At 38.3% G+C, this 15,655-nt stretch overlaps 1 long non-coding RNA gene across 2 annotated transcripts in view; it reads left to right on the top strand.

Moving 5' to 3' along the window:
* The window catches only part of LOC116448030, a 100,662-nt gene extending 87,422 nt beyond the window's left edge, over positions 1-13,240 (top strand). For both annotated transcript variants that reach the window (XR_004241789.1, XR_004241788.1), the window contains 2 exons: positions 12,595-12,647; positions 12,846-13,240. This is a non-coding gene — a long non-coding RNA (uncharacterized LOC116448030). The remainder of the gene's footprint in view (positions 1-12,594; positions 12,648-12,845) is intronic.
* The last annotated feature ends 2,415 nt before the right edge of the window (positions 13,241-15,655 follow it).

Raw genomic sequence — 15,655 nt, 5'->3', positions numbered from 1 at the left:
CATACTGAATAATGTTAAAAAGAGGAATTGGTGGTGAAAATGAAGTTATTTCATTTCTGTATGATGTTATGTAGCTTTTCAAAACCAACAACACAGTGAAAAACATTGCAGTGTCTTGCTGAGTTGTAATGGCAATTACAGATTTTTCAGCACTTTTGAAAAAAGGTTAATAGAATTTGCTTATTACTAGTATGGGAAGTCTCTGAAGGGAACCAGCATCAACAGAGAGCGTTTTCTCTTTAGATACACAGTGAAAGTAAGATGTGGCCCTAGCCCAAGAGAAAGAAAGAAAAGGAATCACTTTCTCATTTGACAGAGAAAAAAGTGTGTGGCAAGACCAAGAAATAAACAAGTTACTTTGGATAAGATATTTTAGACAGTGTCTCCTTCCCTTCTAAGGTAGTGCCCCTTGTCAAACTCAGAACTCTCCATTTTGTTAAGACAAATGTCAGTCCTCAAATTCCTGCATATACTCCCTCTGGGATCACACGTGGATAGAATGTCTTCACTGATGGAAACCCTGCATTTGTGAATTGAGTCGTGTTTCTTTCTGAAATCTATTTCCTGTCATGCTGTTAAGTAGAAATGTAGTTTGATGTGACAACTCCCAATCCTTGTTGTATGCAGTCGTTAAAGATCCTATTATTTACTGAAACCTAAGCTATACATTCTATTGTATGAAATTCTCAGTTGGATTCCCTGTTGTAATACATTTCTTGTAGGTATAGTAGAGATCATATGAACTGAAGTGAAAAAAAAAAAAGGTGATTTTTGACCTGTCTTCTTCTAGTGAGACTGAAAGGTTATTCCCTAGGAAATGTTGAGGTAATTTGTTACCTTGTTTTATGAGTGTGCTCTTAAACAGCTGATATGTTTCCAATGAGAAGTGGCTGCAGTGGTGAAGTTAAATCAATTGCTTTGGTGAAATAATCCCCAGAGCTTGGTAATTGACTGCATTTTACTTTAGGTTTGCACAGTTTTTTGATGTTTTTCAGGACTAAAAGCAATAGAGAGTTAGAAGGTTGCTTTTATTTATTAATGAGGATTTTTTAGCACCGAATCTATGTGAATGCAAGGCAGAAGTTGAGATACAGAGAAATGCAGACAAATGAAGATTCCCTCTCCATTCTCTCTACCCCTCTCTTTCTTCTTCTCCTTTTCCTTTGGCAATAACAGTTCATTCTCTTGATTCAGGAAATTGCAAAAATAAAGGAAAGTGAGTGCAGGATGAAGTAATTCACTAGATAAAGGCAAATCAAATCAATCTCTATTATAGCTTCCTTTGTGATAGTGATACTTGGGTTAGGTACAGCCCGACCCTGAGGATGCCACATGATGGAAATAAAGAACTAATATTAGCACAGTAAAAGCAGTACTAGGGGAGGATTAATAAAATCTCTGTATCTACCTCCAGACCTCACCTCTGAACCAGGATTAGTTTGAACTCCTAGTTACTTGAGGACAACAATATCAGATATCTTGAGACAATATTGGAGAGGAATCAGTTGTTTTCATTTATCTTTTGACTTTACCAACTTTTTTTCCTTCAGAGGAGCTCAGATGAGTTTCTCTAGCCATTTCTTATATACACATGGTTTGGCATTCTTCAGAGTATTAGAACATGTCAAAGTACATATGTTGCTGACGTTTCCTTTGTTTTGCTTACAAACATGAGACAGCAGTGTTAAAACTACTATGTCTTTAATAATTAACTTGGGCTGCCTAATCAGTAGTCTGTTCCAGATGACTGTTGTTAGTACTTTGTATTGCAGTATTTTAGAGCCTAGAAATTACTGGTAAGTTTATAAATTTGTCCAAATTCTGCAGTCTACCCAAAGGGCAGCTGAGGTAAGCATCAACACCAGAGAAGTAATGCGTAGGGGCACACACAAGACCCTTGCTTTAATTTGCTGCCCTGCATTTCAGCTCAATGTATTCTAATGGAGCAGAGTGTCAGATTTTCAAGGAAATAAAACTTGATTTTCCAAGTATTTCCTGGCTTCTTGACATGCTGGTAAATTTTTTTTTAAATTCTTACTAAAAAATTCATATTTAGCATGTATGTTAATTAGTATTGCATCTATATTCACCATAGCTTTATTCTTCTCCAGGGTTTGCTTAGCTTCAAGAGGCAATTGTGAAATAAAAAATGACACGATATTATGACAAACCTATCTACACGAATTCCTGTGCTGCTGGTATAAGAATGATTAGAAAAGCTCAGATGAGCAGCTCTGCATCATTTCTTGGCTTATGTACAAGAAGGACTTTACACATTTATATGAAACCCAGAATTGTTATTGAACAGCTGTAAGATAATCACTAGACTCAAACTTCAGCAATAAGGCCCTCTAAGCTCAGAAACATCCTTATGTTTTGTTTTTTAAAAACAAAACATTTATTAGGTACACTTTTCTCACTGGACATCTGAAAGAGGGAATCTAGTATTCCAAATAAATTAAGAGTGGAAGAAATTAAGAGTAGAAATGTATCTTTCCTCTTCTTTTGGAAGGGGGGAAAAAATATAAATACTAAAGCGTTTCTTAATCTCACAAAGCCCTACTTTTCAATATAAGAGAAATTTCCAGATCAAATGGAAACTTCAATATCAGAATGGGATGGATTAGAATGATAGTACCAGACTTAACATCAAGCTTTATTTTAACTTTTGAAATTATGACCCACTACAGAGCGAACAAACTTAAGATCAACAGCTTTAAGTAGATCTGGCTATAGCTTCATCTGAAGATATATTCTGAGGTGGTGACATTCTGTAAATGCCTTTAAGACATGTAAATGACTGTGCCAGCTACAAGATGGTTCATAAATGGTCCCAGATAGGAGGTCTGTAGCACCAGTGAGCAGAGGTACCATATGTTGAGGTGAGCAGCCAAGTGGAAATTTGGAAGACATGAGTTAAAAATAGGTGGGTCATGTTATATGAAGAGAAGGATTTAAAGCTAAGCAGGGAGGGGGGGAAGGGGGATGAATAGGGTGACAGAGAGAGAAGATATTAGTATTGCTTATGGGCAAGTGGAGCAGATGGTCACTTGTTTCATGTAGGGAATTGATACAGGCACTGAATTCTGAGTGGGGTTAATGTAGGTCTCATTTTTTGGTTTAGTAGTGAAATCACCATGATTCAAACATCATTCTCTTTAGGTTCTAGTCCAAAAATATGGGAAAATCCCCATGCAAGAACAATATTGTTGCTACAGATGTGATGTCTTTGATATTGGCCGGTACACAAGATGAACCATGAATCTCCAGGTTCTAAAATTATGAGTAATTGCAGCCTGAGCCAATTCTTCCCCTTACACCAAAACCCAGTAGCTTGAAATTGCTGTATCTGAAACTGTAGTGGAATCATGATCTATTTATTCATTGAAGAAGTAGAACAATCTTATAAGCTGGTTGGGCATGTGCTTATGAGGAAGGGAAGCTGGGTTTCATGCTGGCTTCACTCTTTAGCTTGTCTACAATAAGGTGTGCTCTCAGGATGATAGAATAAAGTATCAGTTTCTTGCCTGTTGGGAATACACTGATCCAAGTATTAGAGAGGAATTTAGTATATTTTAAATTTTTACCTGCAGAACAAGCAGCCCATCCAACCAGTTACAAACCCTGCTAGTGTAAAACGTTGAGTTGAATGCCTGAGTAGAAACAGTGCTGAACAGGGAAAATAAAAGAAAATTTCTTGTTACAGTTTGAAGTCTGAAATGTTGAAATTTTGGGAAGGAAAATCTTATATGAAGAAAAGTATGTTGAAGTGATAATACTTACCTTTAAAGGATTTCTACTGTATAAAATTACATGTTTATTTTTGAAATGCAGATGACAGATAATATGGGTAACTTTTATTAAATACTTTTTCTGTCTGCAGACTCTTGCTGTGATAAAGTAAACGTATCTGATTTCTGTTAGGATGACTTGAAAGGAAAAAAAAGTGTGGGTCCCTTCTTAGCTTCCATTTAGTATGTACAACTCAATGAAAAGCCCAAAATTATAGTGTGGCTTTGAGGAATGCATATGCTTCCTTATTTGAAGCTTTGCTCTTTTTGCATTAGAATTTCAATATTTGGCTTTATTTCTATATTTAGGGGGTTTACCATATTTAACCTTTTTGCTAAAATCCTATAATCTCTTTTCTTCTATTATTCTTGGGTAGTTTCAGTAATTGCAGTAGGAGAACTTTTGCTTGGAAAGGTCTTCTGGGAATTATCAACTCCAGGCCCTCACTTGAGGTGGTGCTGTTACTAGAGCTTGGTCCAGCCAGTCCTGGCCTTGTTTTGCTGTCTTGAGTACCTCTGAGGTGTTCTCGCTAATGACCTGTCCCTGAGCAGCATTACCTTCCTTGAGAAAAAGTTTTTTTCTGATGTCTATGTGACTCCCCTTCAACTTGGTTTTTTGATTATCAATTTCATATTAATCTTGAGCTTTTGGAGGAAAAGAAAGCCTTTTGCAGCTTACATTTCTGTTCTGTTGTCCTGTTGTCAAAAGGTGACAAAATCCTTCTGTGGTTTGTTGGGGTTTTTTTCATTGAATCTTGCAGTATAATCAGGGAAGAAAAAATGAGTTACTTTTATGAATTCTGTTCTTTTATACTGACCACAAATTTTTTTTAAGGAGCAAACAATTGGAAAAAAAAAAAAAGAACAGATTTTCAGGCTCCTTAATAAATGAAAACAAACTTTTGTTTCCTTACACGAAAGGGACATTCCTAGTGAAAACTTTTATTTTGGGGTTTCAAGTAATAAGTGTAATAACTGGTTGTCAAAAATAACTTACAAATTTGGCTGAATATCTATTTATAGTTCTGTATTAAGAGTTGAAAACAGTAATGCTGAAATCCCAGTGTAGTGGATAATCTGGTACCAATGAGCTCTTTGAAATCCTTTTACATCTTCAAAGTGCAGTGCATTACCTAATGCTAACTGCGCCTCGTGGCTACAGGATTCTTAGGGGAGCTAATTACTGCTGGCCTAAGGACACCTCCCCAGCATGTGCTCTTTCCCAAGGCTTGCTTATGTACTTCAGCAAAAGACTGTGCCTGCAATGAATGCAAGTCTGTTAGGGCGTAACAATGACTTCAGAAACCCACTCCTTACCTGTCTTCACAACACGGGAATGTCAGTGACATTCATGGCTTTTGAAGGTACCCTGGGTTAAAAATAATTTCATTTGTTACAATTCTGGCTATCTGAAGCTGTGATTTAAGAGTATTTAAACACAGTATTAAAGTCAAATGGACTTCAAAAAGTGAAGGAAAGTTGTTTGCAGTTAAGTTATAGAGTCTTTGTCCTGAAGTTTCTGTCTCTGGTTTACATTTTTGTTTAAACTGAGACCCTTCTATGATCTAAGACCTGCTATAATCTGAGATCTCCTATGACCTTCCCACACAGAGAACAAAAAGCCATTAATCTGTGACTTAGGTCAACTCCATGTCCTTCAGGACATTGTAAACAGTTCATCTCACTTCATTATGAATACTCCAGTCCGAGAGATGATGATGCTGTTCGTGCAAGCACCCTGGAAATGTGGGGTTCTTTAAAAACCAAAGAGAATTTTGAGAACAGGTACATTGCAAGGTGGCTGCCTGTATCTTATTTGCTGTTGTTACTGGAGAGTTCCTATTTATAACAAACAAATTCTATTTGACAGTTGAAACAGAATGAGAAATAGAGGTCTGGATAATACATTGATCTAGGCTGTCAAGCTGAGGGTTGATTTGAAGGTCAGTCATATGTTCTTTTTCCACATACCCATAAAATGAAGACTATAATGATATATATGTAATCTAATTTGGGAAGAACAAAAAGGGTTTTCAGATTTCTGACTATATTCTTGTATTAATATATTAAAGTAGATGTTTCCTTTTAATTGATACAGTTTTATATATTAGTGTCCTTGTACCATTAGTCATCAGAGTCAGCCCCTTTCTGCCTAAGTGTAAACACTGACAGAATCAGAGCAAGCTGTCCTGCATGAACTTGTTCCTGATTTGGAGAGATTTCAAGGGGAGTGGGATGTCACGTTGATGCTTTTCCTCTCTCCTCAGAGAGCAGAATAGGCCAAGATTCTTAAGAGGTGCAGCTGCAGTGGGAGTACTGGGGTTAGCTATTGGTAACACCCACAGGTCAGGGAATTTGACAAGGCAGGTACATACAGATATACACAGAAAAAACTTCATTATTTCAACAATTAGCAGATGAGCAGATTAGATTTGATTCGTGTAGTCCCAGTGTGGGTTTAAAACAGCAAATATGAATACATGGGAATATATTTCTGGAAAAGTGGTGTAGAGGGGCAGGCAGGGAAGAGACCTGAGAAGCTCTTCAAAGAGAAAGCTGGTTCCAATGCTAGTCTTACAAGAAAAGTTAGGAAAAAGGTGTGCTAGCATCAGAAATATAGCTTATAAGAGCTTAGTTACCACACATGGACATAGATCGTCTACTGGACTGCTGCTTACTCAAAAAATTACAGTTTGTGGTGGTTGTAGCTGGGGCTGGTCTCTCTTGCTGGTGGGAAGTATTTGTGATTTGACCCTGATGATGGATCGAGGCATTCTGAGTTTGGATAGCATCACTCTTGTTCCTCTCAGCTCTATATCCATGCTCACCTCATCATGTGACTGCTATGCCAGTGAGAGATGAGTGATTTCTTCTAACTGCCTGCTACATATGCATGTTCTCCTGAAGTTCACTTTGAGCAACTTATTAACTCCCCTATGGCTAATGTGGAAGGAGATCAAGGTGTACAGAAAGGAGTGCGTATAGGAACCCATCCTTAATGAAGATGTTTCTTATGCTGAAGACGTTTTTACTCTTAATTTCAGAGAAAATGAAAATTACAAGTGTTTCTAAAACTCTGATCTGATCTGGTCTCAGCAGGTCATCTGCTGCTGCACAGTGACAAAACACTCTGCTTCTATAAGAGCACTAAACTTATTAGCTGTGCACAGACCCCACAAGTTCATTTTATACAAGCAAACCTGAGATGCTGATAAAAGTTGATTCTTTCATGAAGTGAGGAATACTCAGTCAAATTAGCATATTCCCTTGAGCGTGCATTTTTAAAAGTTACTAAGCTCAGTACTGTAAAAGGCAAAACTATCTTCTCTCATCCAAACTCTGTGGCCTCAGGAGTTAACATTTCTTCTACAAAAGGTTGGAAGCTAAGGACTGATGGTAAAAGACTTTTATCAAAAGTGGTGCTGGAAATGTTGAACATGATATGTGCTGGAGACAAAATTAACACAGGGACTTTGTACAGCTGTGTGGGCTTAGTCTAGTCTGGGATCCTGAATCCTCCATGATCAAGACAATCTGATTCAGAGGATAAAACCAGCAGCAGGTACTTGTATGAGACAGTGTCTTCAAGGAAAATGTTCCTTTTTAGGCACAGTAGTTAGAGATTGTAGCTGTGCTTCACATGGTTTTAAAGAGTCTTGCATCTTTCTAAGAACTGAGTATCTTGAACATCTGCTAGATATTCAAAAGTGATTCAGATGAGGTCTCTAAGGAGGAAAAGTAGCAAGAGTTTGTAAATATGATCAGATCCTACAATAGTAACTGAACATCAGTGCTAGCACTGAAGAGAAAACCAGAAGGTGTTAAAATGAGCCAGAAAGCTTTTAGGCATATTCGTCTCTCTGCCAAATGAACTTTTGAGCTTTAATACACAAGCTTTTAAGATGCTCATGCAGTTAGCTCTGTATGTTTTATAATGCTTGTCTTGTCAGTAAAAGGTAATATTTCATTGAAATACAACAACTTTAGGGAAAATATCTGCTATTTCCTCATTGCTTAAGAATTCTGATTTCTTCTGGTTTTCAATCCCATTGTAAGAATTACAAGTGAAGGAGGACTCCTGTACTGCTGTTTCAGGAATTGTTTGTCTGAAATGGCACATTTGTTTTCCATCTGAGTGTTTGCCAAAATTGCATTTCATCCCTCATTTATATTTCTCATCTGCATGATAACATTGTGCACGCTGGTGCAGTTTCTCTTGCTATCATCCGCATGACTCTTTGTGACTTCATTTGACACTGTAGTAAGGTGAACCACAATCTTTTTAATGGCAATGAGCACCAAGGTGGTTGAGTGCTCCTTTGAATGAAGACAAATGAATGTAGGAAAATGTAATGACTATACACACTGTGAAGCAAAAGGCCTGTCTTAATGGACTAAAATCAACTTATGTGGATAAAATGACTTCACTAACACACAGTTGAGATTCACTTGACTGATTCAGCCAACAGCTTGCTTAAAGTGTCTTATTACTGCCATAATCACTACGGTCTAAATCATAACAGGTTCCCTGAGTCTGATAGCTCTGGTAGCACTCACATCCGTAAAACCTAATTTTACTCCTGGGTAGCTACTTAGTCTAATTTATTTCACTACCTAATGCTTATTGCAGAGAATATATTTGGACATAACATTTGTTCTCAAAGTTTTTGAGATAAAACCCCCCTCAGCTACCAGAATATCCTATGAGAACAGATGTCACAAAGAGACTGGCCAGTTCAGAGAATTTTCAATGAAACTGGCTCTGAAATCACACTGGGCTTTTCTCTATTCTAATATTTATGCATTGTTTAAACTGTCAGCTGCTAGAAGGCACAATAGTTGCAATGAGCATTTATACAAACACTGTATTATATATTAAGGAAGAACACATGAGGATGATTTTATTATGGTTGATGGAGCTGTAGAACTCAACATGGTGGTACAGCATGTATGCAGAACAGATTGGTTTTCCAGAACTTGCAAACAGAGTTAAATTGGTAGGAACACTGGTAGGAAATGAACTTTAATATTTGAGAGATGGTTGAAATAAAAATACTTTAAATCCAATGCAGGATTTTAAAAAAACTGTTGGGATTTCTCCTTCTCCAACCTTTATTTTGTAATCCTGTTTCTAACATGCAAAAACATCACTGTCTTTATATTTCCAATTTTTAAAAAAAAATTATATCATTACTTCATTGTGTCTTGTAGCAAGTAACATCCCAGGCAGTAGGTCTATGCATGCATATGGACAATTTTTTCTAATATTTTTGTTTAAAAGTTTTGATAGGGTGAAGTGTGAATGCAGCAAGGTTGTCTATTCTGTGGCAAGGACTTCCTATCTTAGGAAAGATGGAGCACTCATTTTCCAATAATTCTGTGGAGAGAGAGAACTTTGTCATGTCTTTAATTTTTGGGAGTGAATTGTACGCATGGGTCAAGCATGGATTCAACCAAAGAGCAGACTTTAAGAAAATCCTGATGTCTTGGCAAACCATTTTGGTTGATTGGCTAGTTTTGATGCAGCATCAGCATGCAGAAGATAATGACATGGGAAGGCAATGCCCGGAGGCAACATGTGCTTTATATGACTCGCTCTTGACGAGCCAAGCCAAGCCAGTCTCTTGCTCCAGTGGTGCAGCTTACTCTGTGGAGAGTCAAAGCAATGGCTGCTACATCCAGACTGTGCTGAGCTTTTGATACTGTCCACTATAACCTCCTCATGTGCAAACCTTGGAAACCAGGAAAATGCCATGACATTGCATTCAGAGTCTTAGCCGTAAAGTAATTGCCACACTACTTCAAACTTTGCTAAGTATTCTGCTGTTTCTGACTCCAAGCAAGCAGCAGCTTTACTCACAGAATAAATATCAGAGGCCATAACTATGAATGCTGCTTTGTTGTTTACACTTTGGAGTGATTTTTTTTCCCTGCAACCACTGTCTTTGAAAATGTATTCTCCTTAGTCTACTTTCAAATTCCTAAATAAAACAGGCAAAGGGTGGGGCTGCCAGCTGATTGTCCTGTGGTGCACAGTCCTCTTTGCTGCACTGAACATGTCTGAAATGCTGATCTACTGTTTTGCAGCTTACCTTTTTCTTTGCAGACTTTCTTCTCCAAAATCTTATGTCAATAATGAGAGAGCAACACAGTAAATAAGTAGGTACTTGACTAGAAAGTGCAGCTACTGACCTGCCTGCTAGGGATGGTTTTACATTTCCCAGTATGCATCCATTTTGAAAGTTATTGAAGGGGATTTGGACTTCCAGGCCACTGCAGTATAATCACTGAACAGCTATTTGCTGGAGGCCATCACTATTGTTATGGTGTTACTCCACATCTCTTGAAGGCACTGAAGGATTGATATTGATTTTTCAGTAGCATTTATAAGGGGCCTGTGCACTTGAGAGTAACTGGACCATATCATTAGACTAGTTAAGGGATTTTCCATCAACTATATTTCTCAAGGTAACACTAGTAGGAGGACTTATAACCTCTGAATCAGAAGATGGATGTACAAGAGACATTAGTATTTTAAAGAAAAGAACTTCAAGAAAACAGCTGCTAAAAGACTGTTTGAAGTTATGGATCACAAGCTAACTCTTGATTTATGAAGGCAGCATGCTAACAGTTTTGTAATTAATCGATCCGATTGTTCTCAAGAGTGTTTGAGTCTTAATATTCACAGAAGTCAGTGAATAGGAAAACCTATTTCTTGGCATCAAAACAAAGTGGACCCCCAATAAATAAAAATACAGGAAAATAAAAGAATGTAACAGCTGCTTGGCCAAGCTCATTGCATCATTGGCAGCTGATGATGTAGCATGTGAGTCCCAGGCCAATGGACTGACTCACCCAGCCTTCTCCTCTGACGTGGTCTTCTGCTCTATCAGTATTTTCGGTATTCCCAGCTCTGCTCTGAAGCTCCCTGGCTCTGACAGCACCAGCACTCAGGAGCAGTGGCTACAGGTGCAATGTGACCCCAGTCCATGAGCAAAGCTGCAGCTGGGGCTGCCAGTGTGACCCTATCCCCCATGTAGTCTGTGATACACTGGTTTGCATTAGGCTTTAGATTAACGCATCTGAATGAGTTGCAGAAATCCTGGAATTTCATAATAGGATTTTAGAGTCAGGTCAGATTGAGCTAACTGAGATTTAGGTGAGGTTACAGTAAATTTCACCTCTAGTTAGTAGAGCACAGATAGCACCTCAGCCAGAGAGTCTGTCACTATTTTTTTTGAAAAAACAGATTTTATAACCAAGTTGCAAATAAAATTTTAACAGCTTAACTTGGAAACAATGGTATCTATATCTGCCAAGTAATGACTAAAATTTATTTACTGCAAAGAGCTAGAATTAAATAAAAAATCAATTTGGCCTTTTTTTTTTCTAAATTTCTCATTTTAAAAAATCAGGCACACAGCTTGTCTTTTGCCTTTGATTAGTTTTAATCTTGGGTTCTCATGCAACCTAATTTACTGTTACCTTAAAGAGAATTCCAACATGAATGCTATTTTTTTGTAAAAGAAAGTACATATTCCTAGGGTTTTACACTCAGAATCAAGCAAAAACATGAGGAAATTAGTCTTCAGCTTTCTGAATTTTCTTTCTTACTACAGTCTGGTAGTTATCTTGGCCACCGTCTTAGCTAGTAAATTTACCCAAATATCGGTTCTGCATTATTGTATTTGCTACTGACAAAATGCCTATGAATAACTTGTCCAAATTTGTGAAATTTTTTAAGTAGTGAGAAATACGACCTAAAACATTTTTATGTTTATTAGACTGTCCTTCCAAAGGACACAGTTTTCCCAGAAGTTTGGCTTTAAGAAGTCCAAAAGCTTTTGAAAATATTTGCTTAAATCACAAAACTTTGCATGTGTTTCCCTTGAAAATAAAAGATAATGTAATGCAGGAGAATCTTATTTAAACTTCGCATACAAATATGCATGAATGCCAATTGGATTCAATTTTCCTGACTTAATTTGAATTAACTGATGGGTCTTTTGACACAAGCTGTACTAATTGTTGCTTATTTGGGTGCACTATATCAGTGAGCATGGCAATCAAAAGCTCAGCCAGATGTTCATATTTTCTTTGATTGCCCACAGCCTTAGGTTTGAAGAAAAGTCAATCAGCAAAATTATTCTTCTTAGCATCTGTCAAGGTACTGATCGCATTACCATAATGGCAGTCAGAAAAGCAGAATGGCTCTGATTCCCTTTCACTTAACCTGGTATCATCCTTCAGCTCTGTGCAGTCTTGGTTTGATGCCACCACAAAACATGGAAATTTTGTGAAATTAGACCAAACATATTTATAAGTGGCTGATTCTGCCACAGTGAAGAGTGAATGTATTTTTATCTTTGTATAAACCTATATTTATGTAACTTCTATAAAAGTATATTTTGTCTATTTTATACTGGCATATATTTACAATGTGATAGTGACTGAAGGGATATTTTTTTCCAAATGTCGTATAAAAGCTTTTTAAGAAGTTGAAAAACTAAATGTTTTCCACCTATGTACAGAAAATCTAAGCCTACTGAAACAGTTTCTTTTGATTTGCTTTAAAACTTTTGGACACCTGTAAGATACATCAAGATACATCATTCATATTTACAGCACAAGCAATTTTTTCAATTCTTTAGTATTTTCATGAAAGCATAAGAGAAAAATAATTTTTGTGGGTTCCTTTTTTTATAAGTGTTCTAAAAGCATCTGCCAGAAAGAGAATTTGCATTTATTTTCAGATGGGATACATATCAAGACTGTCTTAACCTTTCTCTCCTTTCATCCCTAGGTATTTAAAATGTGTCTGCATTTCCTGCATAGCTGGAACCCTGCTCATTAAAGGTAAGACCTTTTTTTGCAATCCCAATAGGAGCAATGCCTAACAAGGGAGAATGCATGGTTTGCACCTATGTTAATTTAATAATTTACCATGGCCTGCAGTTCTACCCTGCTCAGGAGTGTTTTAACTTGCAATTCCCACCTGCCTGCCTGGAAGCTGAATATTTTGAGCAAGAATTATCATTCCATTTGTTTCTATAGGATACCCTCAGCCTAAGACAATCACAGCTAAAGAAAACCAGGGGAAGAGAGCCTTGGTTCCTCAGAGGTGATGGACTGTGGACTAGAGGATTCTTTATTTTCATCTGTTTATCTTTAACATTCTGCTGAAATGCCCTTCATATTTCACCAAGTGCCAAAGCAGACCTGTGGACAGTAACAAGACTCTGTGCTGCTTCTCCCTGTTGAGTAGTGAAAGTTTTGTTCCTCTTTTACAGTGTTCAATGTGTGTCACATCAAAAAGATTAATTTAACCTGACAGATGAAGATAATAGGGGAAAGATTCTGGAAATATTATTATGGGTGATGAGCTCCAGCAGCAAATAATTCAGGAAGAAGTTTACTGAAGGAAGCTCCCAGGCTCAACCACAAAACCCTGAATGTGGCTTAGTTCTCAATCAAAGCTTTCAGAGAAAGAGATTGCATGAAAGAGGAGTTACGGCATCTGCCTCAAAGCAGCTTAATATGACTCATGTCTCAATGGAAGTGTTTTCAGCATAAAAACTCTTTACCAATAACACACATCTCTAGCTCATTTACAGAGTTGTTTAAATATTGCCTTTGCATACCTGCTGTTCAAATGCCCACAGGTACTCAGGTTTTGCAGCCCATTCTACCACAGAAACAAACTGTGGGGTAAAGAAAACAAACCCCTTTTCATTCCTTCACTAAAAAGGCCTCTCACCTCAGGTTGCAGACATCAAGGTCTGGAGAGAATGACCCCTAGACTGGTGCTAATGCATGGGAAGCATTTTGCATGGCATGACAGGGAGAAAGCTCGGAGTGCCATTGACCTGCAAGCACCATGGGCAGGGAGTCGGAGCACATGCACAGGTTTGGAGGAGGAGAGGGCAAGGTTTGTATTTGGTAGGGTTTGGGTTTTTGTTGGTGTTTTTTTTTTTACTCTAATTATGCCTCTGCAGAGGTAACAACTGAATGTGAATCCGCCTCTTCCACATGCACACGTATCAAACTCTGTGGGCACTGCGAGTGGTACATTCTTAATATGATGCTTTGAGGAGAAATGAGAATTGAGGGGAGAAAAATGCCTGACAAAAAGATAGTGTTGGGTTTTGGCTAGGGGTAAGTGAAGGTGCATCTCTTTTGACACACATATGGGCTCAAAGTCACCTCATGGGCTTTGGAGCCACCTGGCAGAGCACACCCCTCAGGCTGGGCCCACAGGCCTGAGGGCAAAACGGGGAGCTCCCAAACCAGGCCTCTGCAGGGAGTTTTGCTCAGAATAAACATCTAAAAGTGTCTTTAAAGCCACTTCTTAAAGGAGGGCTTTTGTGTATTTCTTGGAGTACTAAACTGTAAGTATCACCTTGAGTGCAGTTTTGGGTGCCACAATAGAAGAAAGATGTAAGCCTACTGAAGAACAGCCAAATGAGAGCTACAAAGACAGTGAAGGACCTTGAGAGGAAGCCATATCAGTAGCAGCTGAGGTCACTTGGCTTGGTAAGTGTGGAGCAGACACAGGTGAGACCTCATTGCAGTCCACAACTTCCTCACAGGCAGACAGGGAGGGACAGGCAGTGATGTCTCTCTCTGGTGACCAGTGATGGGACTCAGGGAACAGGTGTGAAGCTGAGAAGAGGCTCAGGTTGGCTATTAGGCAAAGGTTCTTCCCCCAGAGGGTGTTTGGGCACTGGGACAGGCTCCCCAGGGCAGTGGTCACAGCGCCAAGCCTGGCAGAGTTCAAGAAGTGCTTGGACAATGCCCTCAGGCACAGGGTGTGTGAGGATGGGCCTGTGCAGGGCCAGGAGCTGGACTTCAATGATCCTTGTGAGTCCTTGTCAACTAATTTCATGATCCCTCAGCTGTACTTGGTCATCTTCGTTTGTAACACTTTCTTGTCACACATACATTGTTTGCAGGCCCTGGGCTTCACCCATTTCTGATTTTTGCTGTGTTGTTACAGCCCTGACCTGTGTGTGTAGGAGTCACCCTTACTGGAGGCACACACTGAGCTCTGCCTTCCTTCACTGTGTTTAAACAGAAAAGGGCAGGATGCTATCTGGCTATCAAAAATGTTCCAGTGTTGCAAGAGAGCCCTAAAGTACTTGGTGGTTTTGCTTCCTCTGAGTTATGTGTTTGATTAGAGTTAAATGTATCATTTCATACACCATCACAGCTGAGTTCCACTTGAGTAACATGCATCCAAATTTGCTGTATATCTATATGATGTATTTATTGTTGGGCATATTAAGAGGGTATTAACTAACTGTGCTTGCATGTGTTTCAGCCCTTAGTTGGCTTTCAAATTTGTGATTTTGCTTTCATCTTAGTTTAATAATATGTAATTCTAACCTTCTCATTAAATTTAATGAGTAATCACATTGGCTCATTGCTGTTTCTACATGGTACACTTGTGCATACAGTCATCAGAAAGATTATGCAAAACATGAGAAATGAATGCACACATGCAAAACTGCATAATGCATTGAAATATTCAAGAATCATTTAATCAGGAACATTTTCAGGTATTCTCACTTCATGTGGACTGTCTGTTTTAAAATTTTTTATTGCTTTCTCCAGGAATATTTTCATGGAAAGATGTGATGCTATTTCAAATGTGGTTCCTCAAAATATTGTGGCTTTGTTTTGAGGTCAATGTGTTCAGAAAATGAAAGAGGTCAACTTTAAAGTGCAGAGAGTGCTTTCAAAGAGTCAGCAGTGTGAGCTAATCTCCCCATTGTTTTCATCTGACTTTCCTTGCAGAGACAGCCCTCAGTGCTGCCTAGTCTGTATGCTTCTCTGTGGGAGGAAAAGGACACAGAAACTGAGCA

Source organism: Corvus moneduloides, chromosome 9, assembly GCF_009650955.1.
Source record: "Corvus moneduloides isolate bCorMon1 chromosome 9, bCorMon1.pri, whole genome shotgun sequence".
Lineage (NCBI taxonomy): Eukaryota > Metazoa > Chordata > Aves > Passeriformes > Corvidae > Corvus > Corvus moneduloides.
Note: the sequence above shows the minus strand (reverse complement) of the source record. Positions and strands in the feature narration are given on the sequence as shown.